The following is a 19156-nucleotide window of genomic DNA, read 5'->3' on the forward strand; positions in this document are numbered from 1 at the left end:
ATTTTACAAATCGAAGATCAACTTGCTACTAAACGAGAATCTCTGATAATGCCTCAAGGGTAGATTCGAGTATCTAAAGAGAGTGACTGTAATTAAATGAGTTAATTGGACAAAAGCATTTTCCTGAATTAACAGCCATAGTTTAAATTAGTGAGGTTTTTGTTTTAAGCCAAGAACTGAAATTATACAGGTATGTGGACTTTTCATATTTTTGTACAAGTTAATAAATGCTAAGGCTATGTAAAAATATATTATAACAACTTGTTGGAAGACCCTGCTACTAAGGGCGCAGTTGGCCATGTCTGGATAGCTCTCTGAGCATAGCACAAAATGGAGGACTCCCTTCCTCAACAGGAGTTCCCCTTCTTCCTGATCTTATCTGGAGAGTGTCTCTAAGCAAGGATGCTGACCTTATCTGGAGGATGACCTGCACAGAGCTTCCTGCAAATGCTACATGGTTCCATTCTCAAGTCCCGATCTGCCCTTCCCGCTGTGCAATAATTAGGTACTGTTATGACCTATCGTCCCTTCCTGCCCACAGCCCCCCAAACCTTTATATATCCTACCCCTGGAGCAATAAAGCAGAGCTGTCTCACCGAAGACATCTCGGGAAACCATTCCATCACAGGCAGAGTCATTGCTCCCTGCTTCTGCTCCCTCTGCTCTTGTGGGCCGATGGCTAACAACCCCTGAAGAAAGAGAGACCCACAAAAACTCTTTATTTCATGCCTCTTATTCATCATAATTGCTATACATATAAAACAATAATATATAAAGACAGTACAGGATGTGTAATCACTATGGGTAAATTTATGATTCAACCTGCTAAGTTCATTCAGTGTTGCTTACCTCTTATTCTTTAATTATATATATTTATATACACTTATTCTTTAATTATATATATTTATACACACACATATATAATGAGATGTAAATATATATGAAACAATAATAATATATAAAGACAATATAGGCTGTGTACTCACTAGTGGATAAATTTATCATACACCCTTCTAAGTTTATTTAGTGTTGCACGCTGGATCTATTTTTAGAGCTGACTGCTTGGGATTACAGCTTACTGTCGGGATAAAACCAACTCTCCTTCTCTCAGCTGCCACTAATTGCCTGTAGTTCTTCACCTAGAGGTGGGCCTTGAGAGATTTCCCCGTCCATATTGGCATGTAGATTGTTTTTTTTAATATAAAGATCTATTTACAATATTTATGGATCCACATTAACCTTCTCCCATAGTGCTTTGCTACCTGGTTAGGTTTCCATCCATCCATCCACCCATCCATCCATACATACATACATACATCCACCTATTTAGTCAACAACAAATATTTAATATCTTCTGTTTACCAGATTCTATTCTGGGTAAATGTCACCTTTTAAGAGATGGAGCTGAGGGTGGTGAATGCCTAAACAGAAGAAATAGTTGTAAAGAAATGGAGCCCAAAATTCAGAACCAGACAAGTTATAAGTAAGAGTTGAAATCTTTTCATGAAGGACAAGGGTTTAACTCAAAGAATCCTCTTTAAATCTCAAAAAACAAACAAACAAACAAACAAACAAACAAACAAATGTTAAATGGGGGCTAGTAGAAAGCTAAGTCCGTCATGCAGGAAGATAATTTCCATGGGTGTCAGAATTTAATGCTCAGTTTCTAGATTTTTCTATTTGGATTTTGCCTTGCTTTATATCATAGTCTTTTCTTACAATGTCTTCTTTAAAAAGTTCTGTTCAGAGCATTTTTCAGGGTGATGCAAAGCAGATGGCTTCTTCTAATCTCCCACAGTGGGGAAAATGCAAAGCGGGACTTGAAGCTAACACTGTCACCTACGAGTGAGTACTTTGAAAGGAGAAAAGATTGAAACACCAGTCATCTGGATATTTGTCCAAGCTGCCAGAAAACTAAGAATAGACCTCTAGAGCCAGGCTTCGGTTTATAGAAAATAGAAATGTGCTTAAAATAAAATAAGAAAAGAAAAAGAACTTCAAAGCCCTGGCATTATTTGAAAACATAAAGTCTGTTTGCCTATGTATTTTATCTTTGTCTCAGCTTGTCATTCTACTCATTGCCCAGGTCCTTGCGCAAGCTACCTTTCTTTCTGCCATGCATGTGCATGTGCGCGTGCGCATGCGCGTGTACGTGTGCATGCGCAAACTCAGCTCATTTGGGAGTGGGAGAGAGGGAACATGCATGTACCGCAGCATGTATGTCGGAATCACGGGACAACCTAGGGTGTGAGTCCTCATCTGCCACCTCGTTTGAGACACTCTTGCTGCGTGTTGCACATGTCGGGCTACATGCTTGCAAAGTTCTAGGAATTCTGTCTCTACCTCCTGTCTCCCAGTAGGGGCAAAATTACATTTCCCTATTTGAATAGAGATACTAGACTTGTCTCTATGTTAGGATGAGTAAATTATTAGTGCTATTGCAAACTTAGTAAGGCTAAACATTAATGTTTAGTGTTATTAGTGCCATTAAAACTTGTATAAACATGCTATTATAAAATAATAAATTTTATTAAGAATAGTTGGATTAAAATCTAACCTATTTCATATTTTTTGGAGTTTGTCCATGATTAGTCTTAACCATTCCTGATCATTTGAATATGCTTTGCTCAGGGACTGACACTACTAGGCAGTGTGGCCTTGTTGGAATAGGTATGTCACTGTGGCATGGGCTTTAACCACCACCATCACCACCACCGTCCCCCAATTGTAGCTGCCTAGAAGTCAGTCTTCTCCTAGCAGCCTTCAGACAAAGATGTGGAATTCTCAGCTCCTCCTCCACCATGCCTGCCTGAATGCTGTCATGCTCTCACCTTGATGATAGTGGACTGGACCTCTGAACTGTAAGCCAGCCCCAATTAAATGTTGTCCTTATAAGAGTTGCCTTAGCCATGAAGTCTGTTCACAACAGTAAAACCTTAAGACACCATTATTCATAACTTTACCATATACCACTGACACCCACCAAAAAGCCAGACCAGGATTCATGTAAGCTGCTCATATACACAGGGTCAATGGGTGAGAAATCCGCCCTGGTTCACTCTGAAGTGTTTACCTGCACAGGTTGGTGACTGCTGAAACAGATGGGTCCTACGTGGGATTCCAGCATTACCATTAATATGGTAGATAGAGAACCAACGGCTGCCAAATTGAACTTTTAAATTTAGCTTCTTCAATTATATAACCTATTGGGTGGCTCCGAATTCTAAAAACAAAACAGAAGCAAGACTCTGATACCTAGGACACATGACAGACTTCAGTGCTCTGCCTTGTTTCAGAGAATGAGCATGGAAATGCAGTCAGGTGCACTCCCACTAAAGGCCACGCAGGAAACCACTCACTGGGGAAGGTGGGTGTGTGGAACTGGGGAAGGGGTAGAAGGATGGGAACAGCGTCTGACTGAGAGGGTACCAGGCTGATGAATAACTGATATACTTACCAATCTATCTGACGCCATGCCACTCTCCGCACCTGAGAAGCAGCTTGTTTTTAAACCATTGATGAAAAATAGTGCAGAGAAATAATGAAGAGAGGCTTGCAAAACTGCAGTCAGAGAAGTTGTTGATCGATTGGTTGGTTGGTTTTTAATGTGTTCTGCCATCTGTGGACCTGGAACACTTAAGCACTTCTGTGAACTTGTCAATCATTCAAAACCATTTTGAAAAAGGATAGCATTTCAAATAAAGCTGAGTGTGTAATCTAGCAACTCCATGTCTAAATATTCACCCTGCAGAAATTCTCACCCAAGAGATGTTTCCTATCATGTTAATGATGCCATAACTGTTTCAGACACTATCAAAATACATACATACATACATACATACATACATACATACATACATACATTCTTAAAGCTAGTCACACAAATACAAGAAGCTGAATGAAGAGCTGGGGATATAGTTTCATGACTTGATGTGCATGAAGATCTGTTTCTCAAGGGCAACCAGATCTTGGGAGCCACTATTCAACATTCAAGTACAAGCAGCACCAGACCAACCTCCTACACATTTGTGCATTCATTTATGAGACAAGGGTAAAGCAAGGGAAAACAGGAAACTCAGGGCAGCACATCATCTTGTGGAAGGGAGAAGAACAAGACTGTGGATAGGCAAGAGGGCCTGGAATAGACTGATAATATTCTGCGTAGTTCCAAAACCAAGTGGTGGGGACCTGACCAATCATGTACTGTGTTTCATGTGTACGCTGTACACAGTGAAAAAATATTAAAATTATAAGTTTAAAGAGATTTTTCAGATAATATATAACAGTTTTTTTTTAAAGATTTATTCATTTATTATATATAAGTACACTGTAGTTGTCTTCAGATACACCAGAAGAGGGCACCGGATCTCTTTACAGATGGTTGTGAGCCACCATGTGGTTGCTGGGAATTGAACTCATGACCTCTGGAAGAGCAGTCGGGTGCTCTTAACCGCTGAGCCATCTCTCCAGCCCATAACAGTTTTATAAATATCCAAAATCAGGTAATCAGACAATAACACCTTTTTAAAAAAAAACTTTTTTTAATGATTGAAACAAAAGCATCTAGAAAAACCATTTGTTCTTTCCTCTTTTATATCATTTCTCGAACTTGACCTTGACCTGGCATTGCATTTCAGAGCTAGGTCTCCAAAGACATCCTTATTGGCAACAGTTTGTCCATGGGGATATCTGCAGGGTACCTTGTGGGTATGATGTGATTGTAATCATAAGCTTTCACAAAGGACTCTCCAGGTTTTCCCCTGTGGCATCACTGTGGGCAAAAGAACAAGTACAGTGACTAGGAGATAGTAACAATGAAATGATAAGACACTATCTAAAGGCAGCATCAGGGAAACACTATTTTAGTTAAGGTTTCATTGCTATGAAGAGACACCATGACTAAGGCAACTCTCATAAAAGAAAATATTGAATTGGGGCTAGTTTACAGTCTCAGAGGTTCAGTTCATTATGGTCATGGTGGGAACATGGCAGCATCCAGGCAGACATGGGGCTGGAGGAGCTGAAAGGTCTACATCTTGTTCTGAAAACAGACAGGAGAAGACTGACTTTCAGGCAACTAGGACAAGGGTCTTAAAGCCCACACCCACAGTGACACACCTACTCCAACAAGGCCATACCTACTCCAACAAGACCACACCTACTTCAACAAGGCCACACCCACTCCAACAAGGCCACACCTCCAAATAGTGCCGCTCCCTAGACCAAGCATAATCAAACCACCACAGAAGTCACATCAACTGATTATGAGTGAAGAGTGGCAAGGTGAACCAATGCCAAACAGTGTCATCCACTGTTGTTAGGGTTATATTTATACTGTTTCCAAATATCACATGCTCTCTCAAGCATCTACTCCAGCAAAGCATCACATGTCTTTTTCCAGGCAGCTTCCAGAAAAACACATGACTATTCTCAGCCAAGCATCCTCCCACATGTCTGTTTCAGCAAAAACATCCTCTCATAAGACAGTCTCCAGAAAAACATCACATGACACAACTGAATCCCCGAAGAAAGCAGAAATTTCCACTTCACATAGGCAGCCAAGAGGATGCTTTCTCCCACACTGGGTGTAAGCTGAGCACACGAGAAAAACCTCAAAGTCCACCCCGTCGGTGACACACTTCTTCCAACAAGGCCACACATCCTAATAGTGCCACTCCTCAAGGGACTAGCATTCAAACACATGTGTCTATGAAGGTCATGCCTATTCAAACCACCACAGGCACCAAAATCCCCTTGCACTTGTGTGTGTTCTGTCTCTCTTGTTCTTTCTACCCCATCCTCAGGATCATGTCTATTCTATCAGTTCCCCAAGGTGGTCAAATATTCAGGGATTCTTACCCTCAGCATAAGTTCAGGAAGGGAGTAGGAAGTTCCCTCTTGATCTCCTGTTGAGTTGCTACAGACCTTTAGTCTCCAGAGGAAAAAAACCAACACGGCAAACACAAAACACATTTTGAAAAAGACATGGACTTTTGTTGAAAATGATGCTATTCACTTGAGAGTTTTATTTGGACATATAATTTTGCTAAAAATGTGTTCTTACCACATGGGATAAAAGGAGAGAATAGGGCTGTAAGGAGACAAGCACAATTATTAAAAAAAAAAAAAAAAAGAATGGTCACTGGAGAATCAAGTGTCTCTAGAGCCAATGGGGGAAAGAATCACTTTAGAAAAGGAATACCACAAATCTAGGTCCCAAGTCTGAGAGGTATTTGTAGAATTAAAATGAGGCCAGTGTGACAGGACTTTTCTCAACTCTAATAAAGGCAGGAAGGAATTCGGAGCAGAGCATTTTAGGTCACATTACACAGATTAACCTTTCTTCTACATAAAGAGTGGATCATCAGGGAGGTTAGCAGGAAGACAGATAAGTGAATGACAGAATATTGAGAAGTGGGCTGTGTGATCTGTTGTATGCCAATTCATTCCTCAGCCTTAACCTTTTTAAAATTATCATATAATAAATCTGCATTGAGAGCTGTGGCAGATCCATGGCCCTCCATGCCTGGATCCTGCCCGGAGAAAGCTGGTCTTCCAGGAATGCTCTCACTCTTAAACCCATAGTAGAGACCCCACTTTCGCTCCAATAACTGTCCAAAGAGGGACCCACCGGGAGCACACAGGACACAGGAACCTCAGAGCAGCCTAGGATAGGATCCTTCCTGTCTCTATCTATGCCCTGGAGATAAGACTGTCCTACAGCCCTCCATACCTAAATCCTGCCCAGAGAGAGCTGGTCTTCCAGGAGCTCTCTCAATCTTAGGCCCAAAGGTGGGACCCGACTTTCACTCCAATAACTGTCCAAAGAGGGACCCTCTTGGAGCACATGGGGGCACAGGAACTGTGAAGTGGCCCGAGAAAGGATATTTCCAGTCTCCATGTACACCCAGAGCTAAGGCTATCCCACAGCACTCCTTACCTAAATCCTACACGGAGAGAGTTGGTCCCTCCAGGAGTGTTCTCACTCATAACATGCCAGGCTAACAGGCCCACAGGAGGGAAAATCTCCAGTCAGAGACAGTACGACCAACTAATACAAGAGATATCTGATGTCGAGAGACAAGTGGAAGAACCTACACAACAGAAACCATCAGGGCCCAGTTATCCCACCACAACAAGTCCTGGATATACCAACACACTGGAAAGGCGAGATTTAGTTTAAAAATCATATCTCAAGATGCTGATACAGGACGTAAAGAAGGACATAAATAACTCCCCTAAAGAAATACACTACAACACAGGAAAACAAGTAGAAGTCCTTAGAGAGGAAGCACAAAAATTCCTTAAAGAATAACAGGAAAACAAAAACTGATGAAGGAAATGAACAAAACCATCCAGGAACTAAAATTGGGAATAGAAACAATGAAGAAATCACAAAGAGAGACAACCCTGGAGATAGAGAACCTAGGAAAGAGATCTGGCATCATAGATGCAAGCATCACCAACAGAATATAGAGATTGAAGAGAGAATCTCCAAGGCAAAAGACACGATAAAAAAAAAATTGACATGATAGTCAAAGAAAATGCAAAAAGCTCCTAACCCAAGACATCCAGGAAACGAAGGACACAATGAAAACACCAAACCTAAGGATAATAGGTATAGAAGAGAATGAAGATTCCCAACTTAAAGGGCCAATAAATATCTTCAACAAAATGTTCAAGGGCTGGAGAGATGGCTCAGTGGTTAAGAACACCCGACTGTTCTTCCAGAGGTCATGAGTTCAATTCCCAGCAACCACATGGTGGCTCACAACCATCTGTAAAGAGATCTGATGCCCTCTTCTGGTGTATCTGAAGACAGCTACAGTGTACTTATATATAATAAATAAAATAAATCTTTAAAAAAAAAAAAAAAAACAAAATGTTCAAGAAAACTTCCCTAACCAAAAGAAAGAGATGCCCATCAACATACAAGAAGTCTACAGGGGGCTGGGGATTTAGCTCAGTGGTAGAGCGCTTACCTAGGAAGCGCAAGGCCCTGGGTTCGGTCCCCAGCTCCGAAAAAAAGAACCAAAAAAAAAAAAAAAGTAAGAAAAAAAAAAAAAAGAAGTCTACAGAACTCCAAATAGATTGGATGAGAAAAGATGTTCCTCCTGTCACATAATAGTCAAAACACGAAATGCACAAAACAAAGAAAGAATATTAAAAGCACTAATGGAAAAAGATTGGGTAACATATAAAGGCAGACCTATCAGAATTACACCAGCCTTCTCAACAGAGACTTTGAAAGCTAGAAGATCCTGGGCAGACCCAAAAAGAACACAAATGCCACCCAAGGATCCCAAATCCAGCAAAACTCTCAATTAAAATAGATGGAGAAAACCAACTTTACACAATATCTTTCCACAAATCCAGCCCTACAAAGGATAATAGATGGAAGACTCCAACACAAGGAGGGAAACTACACCCTAGAAAAAGCAAGAAAGTAATCTTTTTTCAAGGAACCCAAAAGAAGATAGCCATACAACCATAATTCCACCTCTAACAAAAAATAACAGGAAATAATCACTATTAATATTTCTTGACATCAATGCACTCAATTCCCCAATAAAAAGACATAGACTATCAGACTGGATACATAAACAGGACCCATTTTTTTTTTTGCATACAGGAAACACATCTCAGAGACAAAGACAGACAGTATCTAAGAGTAAAAGGCTGGTGGGGGGAGGGGATTTTCCAAGCAAATGGTCCCAAGAAACAAGGTGAAGTAGCTATTGTAATATCAAATAAAATCAACATTCAACCAAAAGTTATCAAAAAAGATAAGGAAAGGCATTTCATACCTATCAAAGGAATAATCTACCAAGATGAACTCTTAATTCAGAACATCTATGCTCCAAATGCAAGGGTACCTACATTCATAGAAGAAACTTTCCTAAAGCTCAAAGCATACATTGCACCACACACAATAACAGTAGGAGATTTCAACACCCCATTCTCATCAATGGACAGATCATGGAAACAAAGACTAAACAGAGACACAGTGAAACTAACAGAAGTTATGAACCAAATGGATTTAACAGATGTACTTTATCCTAAAACAAAAGAATATACCTTCTTCTCAGTACCTCATGGTACCGTCTCCAAAATTAATCACATAATTGGTTACAAAACGGGCCTCAACAAATACAAGAAGATTGAAATGATTCCATGGATCCTATCAAATCACTACAGACTAAGACTGGTCTCCAATAACAAAAAAAAAAAAAAAAAAACAGAAAGCTTACATACACAGGGAAGCTGAACAACACTTTACTCAATGATAACTTGGTCAAGGAAGAAATAAAGAAAGAAATTAAAGACTTTTAAGAATTTAATGAAAATGAAGGCACAACATACCCAAATTTATGGGACACAATGAAAGCAGTGCTAAGAGGAAAATTCATAGCTTTGAGTACTCCAAAAAGAAACTGTAAAGAGCATACACTAACACCTTGACAGCACACATGAAAGCTCTACAACAAAAAGAAGCAAATACACCAAAGAGGAGTACATGACAGGAAATAATCAAACTCAGGGCTAAAATCAACCAAGAAGAAACAAAAAGAACTATACAAAAAATCAACAAAACCAGGAGCTGGTTCTTTGGGAAAATCAACAAAATAGACAAATCCTTACCCAGACTAACCAGAGGGTACAGAGTCAGTATCTAAATTAACAAAATCAGAAATGAAATGGGAGACATAACAACAGGAACTGAGGAAATTAAAAAATCATCAGACCCTACTACAAAAGCCTATACTCAACAAAACTGGAAAATCTGGATGAAATGGACAATTTTCAAGACAGATACCAGGTACCAAAGTTAAATCAGGATCAGATAAACTATCCAAAGAGTCCCATAACCCTTAAAGAAATACAAGCAGTCAGTTAAAGACTCCCAACCATAAAAAGCCCAGACCAGATGGGTTTAGTACAGAATTCTATCAAACCTTCAAAGAAGATCCAATACCAATACTCTTCAAACTAGTCCACAAACTAGACACAGATGGAATACTACCCAGTCCCTTTTTGAAGCCACAATTGCGCTTATACCTAAACCATACAAAGACACAACAAAGAAAGAACTTCAGACCAAGTTTCCTTATGAATATCCATGCCAAATTACTCAATAAAATTCTTGCGAACCAAATCCAAGAACACATCAAAATGATTCAACATTATCAAGTAGGCTTCATCCCATGGATGGTTTAATATATGGAAATTAATCAATGTTGTCCACTACATAAACAAACTCAAAGAAAAAAACCCATGATCATATCCTTACATATTAAGAAAGCATTTGACAAAATTCAACACCCCTTCATGATAAAAGGCTTGGAAAGATCAGGAATGCAAGGCCCTTATCTAAACATAGTGAAAACAATATACAGTAAACCAATAGCCAACATTTAACTAAATGGAAAGAAACTTGAAGCAATTCCACTAAAATAAGGGACTAGACAGGACTGCCTACTCTCTTCCTACTTATTCAGTATAGTATTAGCCAGAAGTCCTAGTCAGAGCAAGTAGACAACAATGGAGGTCAAAGGGATACAAATTGGAAAGGAAGAAACCAAAATATCACTATTTGCAGATGATATGATAGTATACTTAAGTGACCCCAAAAGTTCCACTATAGAACTACTAAGCCTGATAGAGAAATTTAGCAAAGTGGCTGGGTATAAAATTAACTCAAACAAATCAGTAGCCTTCCTCTACTCAAAGGATAAACAGGCTGAGATAGAAAGTAGGGAAATGACACCCTTCACAAGAGTCACAAATATCATGAAATACCTCAGTGTGATTATAGCCAAGCAAGTGAAAGATCTCTATCACAAGAACTTCAAGTCTCTGAAGAAAGAAACCGAAGAAGATCTCAGAAGATGGAAAGATCTTCCATGCTCATAGATAGGCAGAATTGATATTTAAAAATGGCCATCTTACCAAAAGCAGTCTACAGGTTCAATGCAATCTCCAACAAAATTCCAACTCAATTATTCATAGAGTTAGAAAGAGCAATTCGCAAATTTGTTTGGAATAACAAAACACCCAGGATAGCAAAAACTATCCTCAACAATAAAAAAACTTCTGGGATATCACCATCCCTGACCTCAAGCTGTGTACAGAGCAATAGTAATAAAAGCTGCATGGTATTGGTACAAAGACAGGCAGGTAAATCAATGGAATAGGACTGAAGACCCAGAAATGAACCCACATACCTATGATCGCTTGATCTTTGACAAAGGAGCTAAAGTCATGCCATGGAAAAAATACAGCGTTTTCAAAAAATGGTGCTGGTTCACCTGGAGATCAGCATGTAGAAGAATGCTAATCAATTCGTTCTTATCACCCTGTACAAAGCTCAAGTCCAAGTGGATCAATGACCTCCATATAAAACCAGATACACTAAAACTAGTAGAGAAAGTGGGGAATTGCCTCGAACACATAGACACAGGGGAAATTTTCCTGAAGAGAACACCAAGGGCTTATGCTCTAAGATCTAAAATCGACAAATGGAACTTCGTAAAATTGCAAAGCTTTTTTCTGTAAGGCAAAGGACACTGTCAATAGGACAAAATGGCAACCAACAGATTGGGAAAAGATCTTTACCAATCCTACATCTGATAGAGGACTAATATCTAATATACACAAAGAACTCAAGAAGTTAGACTCCAGAGAACCAAATAATCCTATTAAAATATTGGGTACATGTAGGATGATATCATACAGGTGAAGGCAGGTACAAGATAGAACGAGGCCTGTCATTGGATGAGAAGGAAGGATGGGCGGGAGAAAAGTCTGAGGGAAGAGGAGGAGACTGGAATGGAAGGAGACGAGAGAGAGAACATGGAGGCTGATGTTAAGATTTCACTCTGTACCGTTATAGGTTATTATGAATGTTCTTAAGGAATGGATGTGTATAGGGCTTTGTATGTTTAGGTGGGCAATTATATCTTATCAATTGGATCAGAGCTTATTGTGTTGTATGTTCTTTCTTGTGGAGAATTAAGTTTAAGAGAGTATGTGGTAGCTGGGACACTAAGCCACCACGGAATGAGGATGTATATTTCTGGCATGGTGACAACCTGCCTTGGGAACTAAATGGCTAGAGAGATTGCTGCCAGGCTCAGAAAGAAGTCTTCGGCAGTGTGATATGGGATAGAGCAAAGTGGGCGAGAGGCTTTGCTGACTGAGATGAAGACATCTACCAGATATCTTGAGGGGCTGCAGTGCCAAATCTAATAGGGGTAAAATAAAGCCCCTTTTAAAAAATATATTTACAGCAACAGGTAGAGAGCTAAGCAAGTAATTCTCTACTGAGGAACATCAAATGACTGAGAAACACCTAGACAAATATTCAGCATTCTCAGTCATCAGGAAATGCAAATCAAAACAACCCTGAGATTCCACCTCACACCAGTCAGAATGGCTAACATCAAAAACTCAGGTGCTGTCTAGGATGTGGAGAAAGAGGAACACTCCTCCATTATTGGTGGGATTGCAAGATGATACAACTACTCTGGAAATCAGTCTGGCAGTTCTCAGAAAAGTGGACATAGTGCTACCTGAGGACCCAGCTATACCACTCCTGGGCATATACCCAAAAGATGCTCCAACATATAACAAAGACACATGCTCCACTATGTTCATAGCAGCCTTATTTATAATAGCCAGAAGCTGGAAAGAACCCAGATGCCCTTCAACAGAGGAATGGATTCAGAAAATGTGGTACATTTAACACAATGGAGTACTACTCAGCTATTAAAAACAATGATTTCATGAAATTCTTAGGCAAATGGATGGAACTAGAAAATATTATCCTGAGTGAGGTAACCCAATCACAGAAAAACACACATGGCATGCACTCATTGATAAGTGGGTATTAGCCCAAAAGCTCAGAATACCCAAGATACAATCCACAGACCAAATAAAACTCAAGAAGGAAGACCAAAATGTGGATGCTTCAGTCCTTCTTAGAAGGGGGAACAAAATATTCACAGGAGGAAATACAGGGACAAAGAGTGGAGCAGAGACTGAAGGAAAGGTTATCTAGAGACTGCCCTACCTGGGGATCCATCCCACATGCAGCCACAAAACCCAGCCACTATTGCTGATGCCAAGAAGTGCTTGCTGACAGGGTCTCCTGAGAGGCTCTGCCAGAGCCTTATTGATACAGATTAAGATGCTTGTAGCTAATCATCAGACTGAGCATGGGGATCACTATGGGGGAGTTAGAGAAAGAACTGAAAGAGGTGAAGGGGTTTGGCAACCCATAGGAAGAACAACAATATCCACCAACCAGATCCCCTAGAGCTCTTGGGAACTAAACTACCAACCAAAGAGTACACATGGAGGGATCTATGGCTCCAGCCACAAATGTAGCAGAGGATGGCATTGTCTGTCATCAGTAGGAGAAGCCCTTGATCTTGTGAAGGCTCATTTCCCCAGTGTTGGGGAATGCCAGGGCGTTGAGGTGGGAGTGGGTAGATAGAGGGGGGAGCATCCTCATAAAAGCAGGGGGAGGGAGGATTGCAAAAGGTGATAACATTTGAAATATAAATACATGAACTATCCAATAAAAATTATCATACAATATATTTTAATTACTTCTGCCCCAGTTCCTCCCAAATCCTGCTATCTCCCTAGCCACACAACTTTACATTCTCTTGCCCTCCCCACCTCTCTCTTCTTAAAAAACAAAACCCAAGAAACACAGGTATACTCAAAACCTCCACAAAAGTAGAACTCAAAATAAACAAGTAAATACCAAATAAGACAAAAACAAAACAAAACTAAACTAAAACAATGCAAAATGGCATACAAAGACTACAAAGCATACCTCTGGGTTTGGTTTGTTTTGACCAACTACTCCCTATGGCCTGCCCTAAATGTGGTCAACCCACCCAGTGAGATTCAGTTAGATAAAACTGATTTTCCCTTTGCCAGCGGATATCATTGCAGAACCTTCTTGATTAGGACTGGGAACTCGTAGACTCTTCTCCATCTCATTGTTAGGATCCTTTCTGGCTTGAACCTGTGCAAGCCTTCTGCATGTTGCTACAGTTTCTGTGAGGTCCTAGGTGCATCAATCCTGTTGTGTTTGGAAGATACTATGTTCGTGGGGTCATCCATCACCTCCAGCTCTTACCATCTCTTTCCTACTCTTGTACATAGATCCCTGCTGAGTCTGGCCTGGTCTTGGTAGGGACAGAATGACATGATGCCTGCTCCTGGAACAGGGCCAACAGACGTGGGCCTCCAGGAGTGTAGATGGCTATTGCAGACTTAAGGCTTGTTTGTATAATAATGTGCATATTTTCTCATTCCTCTGAGGAATTTCCTCCTTGTTAATGACTCCATGAAGATTAGAAACAGCATGAGTCCAGGAGTCAGGTGTGTCTATAGCAAAATGGTAAATGCTGAGACCTTCAAGACAGCCCTTAAGGCTGTGGAAAAGAACTCCAAAAGCATGAGTTCAGAAATGTACAATTTCTCAACTCTGCAAAAAGTATAAGGATGCAATATGAGTTGTATAAATAGCTTCAAAGATCTAAAGGAATAGAGGCAACTGCACCATGACCCAGCTTGTTAGAAAGATAAAAGACTGGAAGATACAACTGCAGGCAGGGTTCAGGGTCAGCCAGGGACAGATTGAATTTAGGTTCAGGCAAGGTCAGAATGGTAATTCCTGGGCGGGGTTCCACCCAACTATCTTACTGTCTGTTCTTGTGCTAGCTGTCTCTTCCTAAGAGTCAAGGGGCTAATTTGCTGATTCGTGGGATGCCCAAGAGGGAACCTGGAATAAATAACGGAAATGATATGTAAATAGTAAGCTGGGCTTTAGGGCTGCATGAGATGAGCTAGCAGTTCTTTTTTAGGAATTTTTTTCTAGTGAGAGCTATCCAGAGATCCCTGGAGAGCAAACACAGCTCTTCAAAAAATTTTTTTCTAACAGGATTCTGATTCTAGTCAGAAAATCCATGGTGAGCTCTTTTAGAATTCTCCCTAAATGGATTTCTGACCTTGGAACCCCAAGAATCGCTTAGAGAGCTGCCACAGTTCTTTTAGAATGTTTTCTAGCAGCGACCCAGAGAAGGCTGTCTGAAGAGTGAACACGGCTCTGTTAGAATTTTTTTTCTTTCTGATTTTGATTGGAAAACCTAAGAATTACTTTTAGAATTTTTCTATCTGACTTGGTCAGAAGATCTAAGAACTTTGTTAGAGCAGCTTTTCCGACTTTGGTCAGAAAACCCATGAGCTATTTAGAGAGCTGTTAGAATGTTTACTAGCAGAGAGAGCTGTCTCAGCAGAAAGCTAGCTGTCTCAACCAGAGAGGGGTTCTTTTGGTTTTTTTTTTTTTGTTGTTTTTGTTTTTGTTTGTTTTTTTGTTTTTTTGTTTTTGTTTTTGTTTTTGTTTTTGTTTTTTTTTAAGAATAGCAAGAAAAAAAGCTGTCTAGAACAGAGAGAGAGAGAGAATCTGGAAACATAGGCCAGCTTGGACCCATGAGGCTGGTCCTTGGCAGATTCCTGGGCCTTGAAAGGAGGGGGTTGATGAAGACAGCCCATTTAGAACTGAGTGCTCTGAAATGAACTCTCTCTGTGCGTTGTCAGTTGAGGGTCTCTGTATTAGCTCCCATCAGCTACAAGAAGCAGCTTCTCTGATGAGGGCTGAGGGAGGCACTGGCCAGGGGTATAGCTGTGCGTCATTAGGAGCCACGTTATTGCTGTGTTCCTTTAGCAAAACAGTAGTATTAGGTTTCTCTGTCTCCTCTCAGGTTCTTGGCCAATTTAGCTGCGTCAGATGCTAGTTCCATCTAACAGAGTGGGTCTTGGATCCAATCAGAAAGTGGTTGGTTACTCTCACACACATATCGCTATTGTACAGTGGCCTGCAAGCAGGTCATTATTGTAGGCCACAGGTTTTATAGACGATAGATATCGATAATCACCCTTATCCTCCAGAACCACACAGAATACCTTCCAATATCATGGATGCTAGTCAGTAGAGCATCTTGCGAAGCTTCCTGTTGGACACCAGCTCACCTTCTCTATAACATATATAAGTTCTGTCTTCAACATCAGGACCTTACCAGCAGGTTATTGGAGTCACAGCCTTTACAGTAGCCAGCCTTGTTTAGGTGTTTCCATGGGGAAGGGGCAGGGAGGATTGGCCCAACAACTCAACAAACTGTGATCCATTCCTGACACTGGAGGTTTTAAGTCATTGGACACCGGAGGCATAAGATGTTTAGTTGGGACATCGTGTCTCCTATCATTTGGTGAGTACATTTGGATTCATTTCACATAGGTACACATTTTAGGAGACTTCTACAGTAGGAGATTTTCATAGACTTTTTCAAATGACCTTTAGTGTGAGTCGTCATCCCCACAGTCCTCCTTCCACCCTTCTCTTTCAACCTTCCTCCTATTTAATTCTCCTTTTCATAACAATATATTCTATCTCCCCTTCCTTGGGGGTTGTATGCGCCTGCCTAGTGCCTTACCAGGTACCTGACTTCTGTGGCTATTCTTATTGTAGCACACGTGTCAAAGGCTAAGAAGCTATCACCCTCCTATAAGAGAACACAAACCATATTTATATTTCAGGGTCTGGATTACTTTACTCAGGATGATGTCTTTTTCTTACTCCACCCATTTCCTTGTCAATTTATTTTTTCTAAACAGTTAAATAATGTTCCTTTGTGTAAATGTACCACGTCTCCATTATTCATTCCTGGGTTGACTACCATCTAGGCTGCTTCCAATTTCTGGCCCTCGTGAATAAAGCAGTAAACATAGATGAGTGAGTGTCTCTGTCATAGGATGGAAAGACCTTTGAGTTCACATTCAAGAATGGCATCGCTGGACTTTTCGACAGATCAGTTCTTACCTTCTGAAGAACCTCCACACTGATTTCCATAGTGGCTGTACAAGTTTGCACTCCCAGCAACAATAAATAAATAAGTGTTCTCGTTTCCCAGCATTCTCATTAGCACGTGCTATTGAAAGGAAAATTATACAGATTTAAGGTTTAAAAATATGAAGTTAAAAGAGTAAGTTTCAAAATTCACAGACTCAGGGCTAAACACTGTGAAAAGCAAGTCCAGGCAGCCCCGCCCTGCCGCTAGGACTAACAGACCATAAAGATAAAGAAAAGGAATGCAGGAATCAGCCCAAGTTATCAGGACTGACTCAAACCATCTGGCAGAAGGGCACCTCCCCCAGCTTACTCAGAGTCACACCTTAACCAGATGTCCTTCAAACCCTGATACGCCCCTAGCTTCTAAAATCCTGTACGCTCCAGTCAATACGTACTCCCGCTGTGCTGTAATCTTACTGCCATGTTTAAATGAGCCAATCACTTATAGCCGCGCCAGAAATTAGCCAATTGTGTGTAACCGCGCCAAACCCCCTAGCCTTCCCTATATAAACCCCTGACTTTTGAGCTTCGGGGTCGACGCCTCTGTCTCCTGCGCAGGATACGTGTCAACCCAGAGATCCCCGTAATAGATATCCATAATAAACCTCGCCTTTGCTTATTACATCCAAAATGGTCTCTCTGTGTCTGGGGTCCGCGATTTCCTGCGACTTTAGGAAGGGTCTCTCTTTGAGGATCTTTCATTTGGGGGTTCGTCTGGGATCAGTGTTTCCTGGGGCGCACCATCCTGAGACTCGAGCTAGGATCTTTCACTATCATTGTTCTATTGATCCTGACCATTCTGACTGCTATAAGATGAAATCTCAAAGTAGTTTTAATTTGAACTTCCCTGATGGCTAAGTGTGGTGGTTTGAATGAGAGTGGCCTCTGTAGACTTACAGTGTTTGAAGGAGACTTGGTCTTGTTGGAAGAGGTGTGACTTTATTGAAAGAAGTCTAGCACAAGAGGTGGGCTTTGAAATTTCAAAAGCTCATGCCAGGCTCAGTCAGCCTCCCTCTCCCTCTTCCCCTCCCGCCCTGCTCCCCCTCTCCCTCCCTACTTCTCTGCCTGCAGATCATGTAAGATTTCAGCCTCACACCACCTGCCCCCATGCTTCCTCCCATTGATAATGGATTAATCTCTGAGACTATAAGCAAGCCTCCGAGTAAATGTTTTACAGGAATTTCCTTGGTCACGGTGTCTTGTCACAGCGATAGAACAGTAAGACACTAAGGATGATGGACACACCTTTAAGTATTTCTCAGCCAATTGTGTTTTATCTTTTGAGAACTCTGTTTAGTTTCTATATCCCATTTTTAAGCTGTCTTGTTTGTTTTTGATGTCCAGCTTTTTTAGTCTTTTATGTATTTTTATATAATGACCCTCTATAAGATTTATAAATGCTAAAGATTTTCCCCCAGTCTATAGACTGCTTCTGCTTCACACAAATGATACTGTTCCTTGCCATACAGAAGCTTTTAACCTTCATTTGGTCACATTTATTCATTGTGGCCTTAGTGCCTGCATTATCAATGTGCTGTTTTAAAGGTCTTTTCTGGTGTCAAGAGGTGATATCTATCCCTCTCCCTGACTTCTGTCAGACTCAGGGCACTTGGTCTTACGCTGAGGCCATCCAGCATGCCTGTCAGCATTGTTGAAGACACTCTATTTACTGCAGTTTGTGTTTTGGGCTTTTTAATTAAAAGAAAAGCAGGGACTTCTATTTGTGTGGGTTTCTGTGTGGGCCTTCAATTCAATTTCATTGATCTAAGTGTTTCCGTGCCAACGCTATGCTCTTTTCACTACTGTATCTCAAAATGAACAATAGTCCAACCTGAACTTTACGATGGCAATGTTCCCCCGGGTCGTTTATTACTCAGTACTGTTTTAAGTCTGCTGGGTCCTTTGTGTTTTCATAAGAAGTTGAAAGTCAAATTATCAGTTCCTATGAAGAACTGTGTTATGACCTTTATGTATATTGTATCATACATATTGTTCTATTAAGAATTTTCTGCTTAGTGGTAGAGCACTTGCCTAGCAAGCACAAGGCCCTGGGTTTGGTCCTTAGCTCCAAAAAAAAAAAAAAAAAAAAAAAGAATTTACTGTTTTGTTCATTACTGTATCATGAGGAACATTTATTCATTACAAAGTGTTTATGGAATGTCTAGTATTCTGCCATGAGTTTGACAAAATGCCTCTGGGAGATTGAATTATCTTAAGTTTCACAGAAAA

The 19156-nt window shown here is 40.6% G+C and overlaps 1 long non-coding RNA gene across 1 annotated transcript in view; it reads right to left on the reverse strand.

Annotated features, from left to right (window-relative positions):
• Nucleotides 1-4281: 4281 nt before the first annotated feature.
• LOC103691422 (uncharacterized) overlaps nucleotides 4282-19156 on the reverse strand; it is a 35094-nt gene continuing 20219 nt past the window's right edge. Inside the window, exons 3-4 of the long non-coding RNA XR_015673758.1 lie at nucleotides 16898-17006; nucleotides 4282-4771 (exon numbers count right to left, since the gene is read on the reverse strand). This is a non-coding gene — a long non-coding RNA (uncharacterized LOC103691422). The remainder of the gene's footprint in view (nucleotides 4772-16897; nucleotides 17007-19156) is intronic.

Source organism: Rattus norvegicus, chromosome 2 (genome assembly GCF_021556685.1).
Source record: "Rattus norvegicus strain SHRSP/BbbUtx chromosome 2, alternate assembly SHRSP_T2T, whole genome shotgun sequence".
Classification (NCBI taxonomy): Eukaryota; Metazoa; Chordata; class Mammalia; order Rodentia; family Muridae; genus Rattus; species Rattus norvegicus.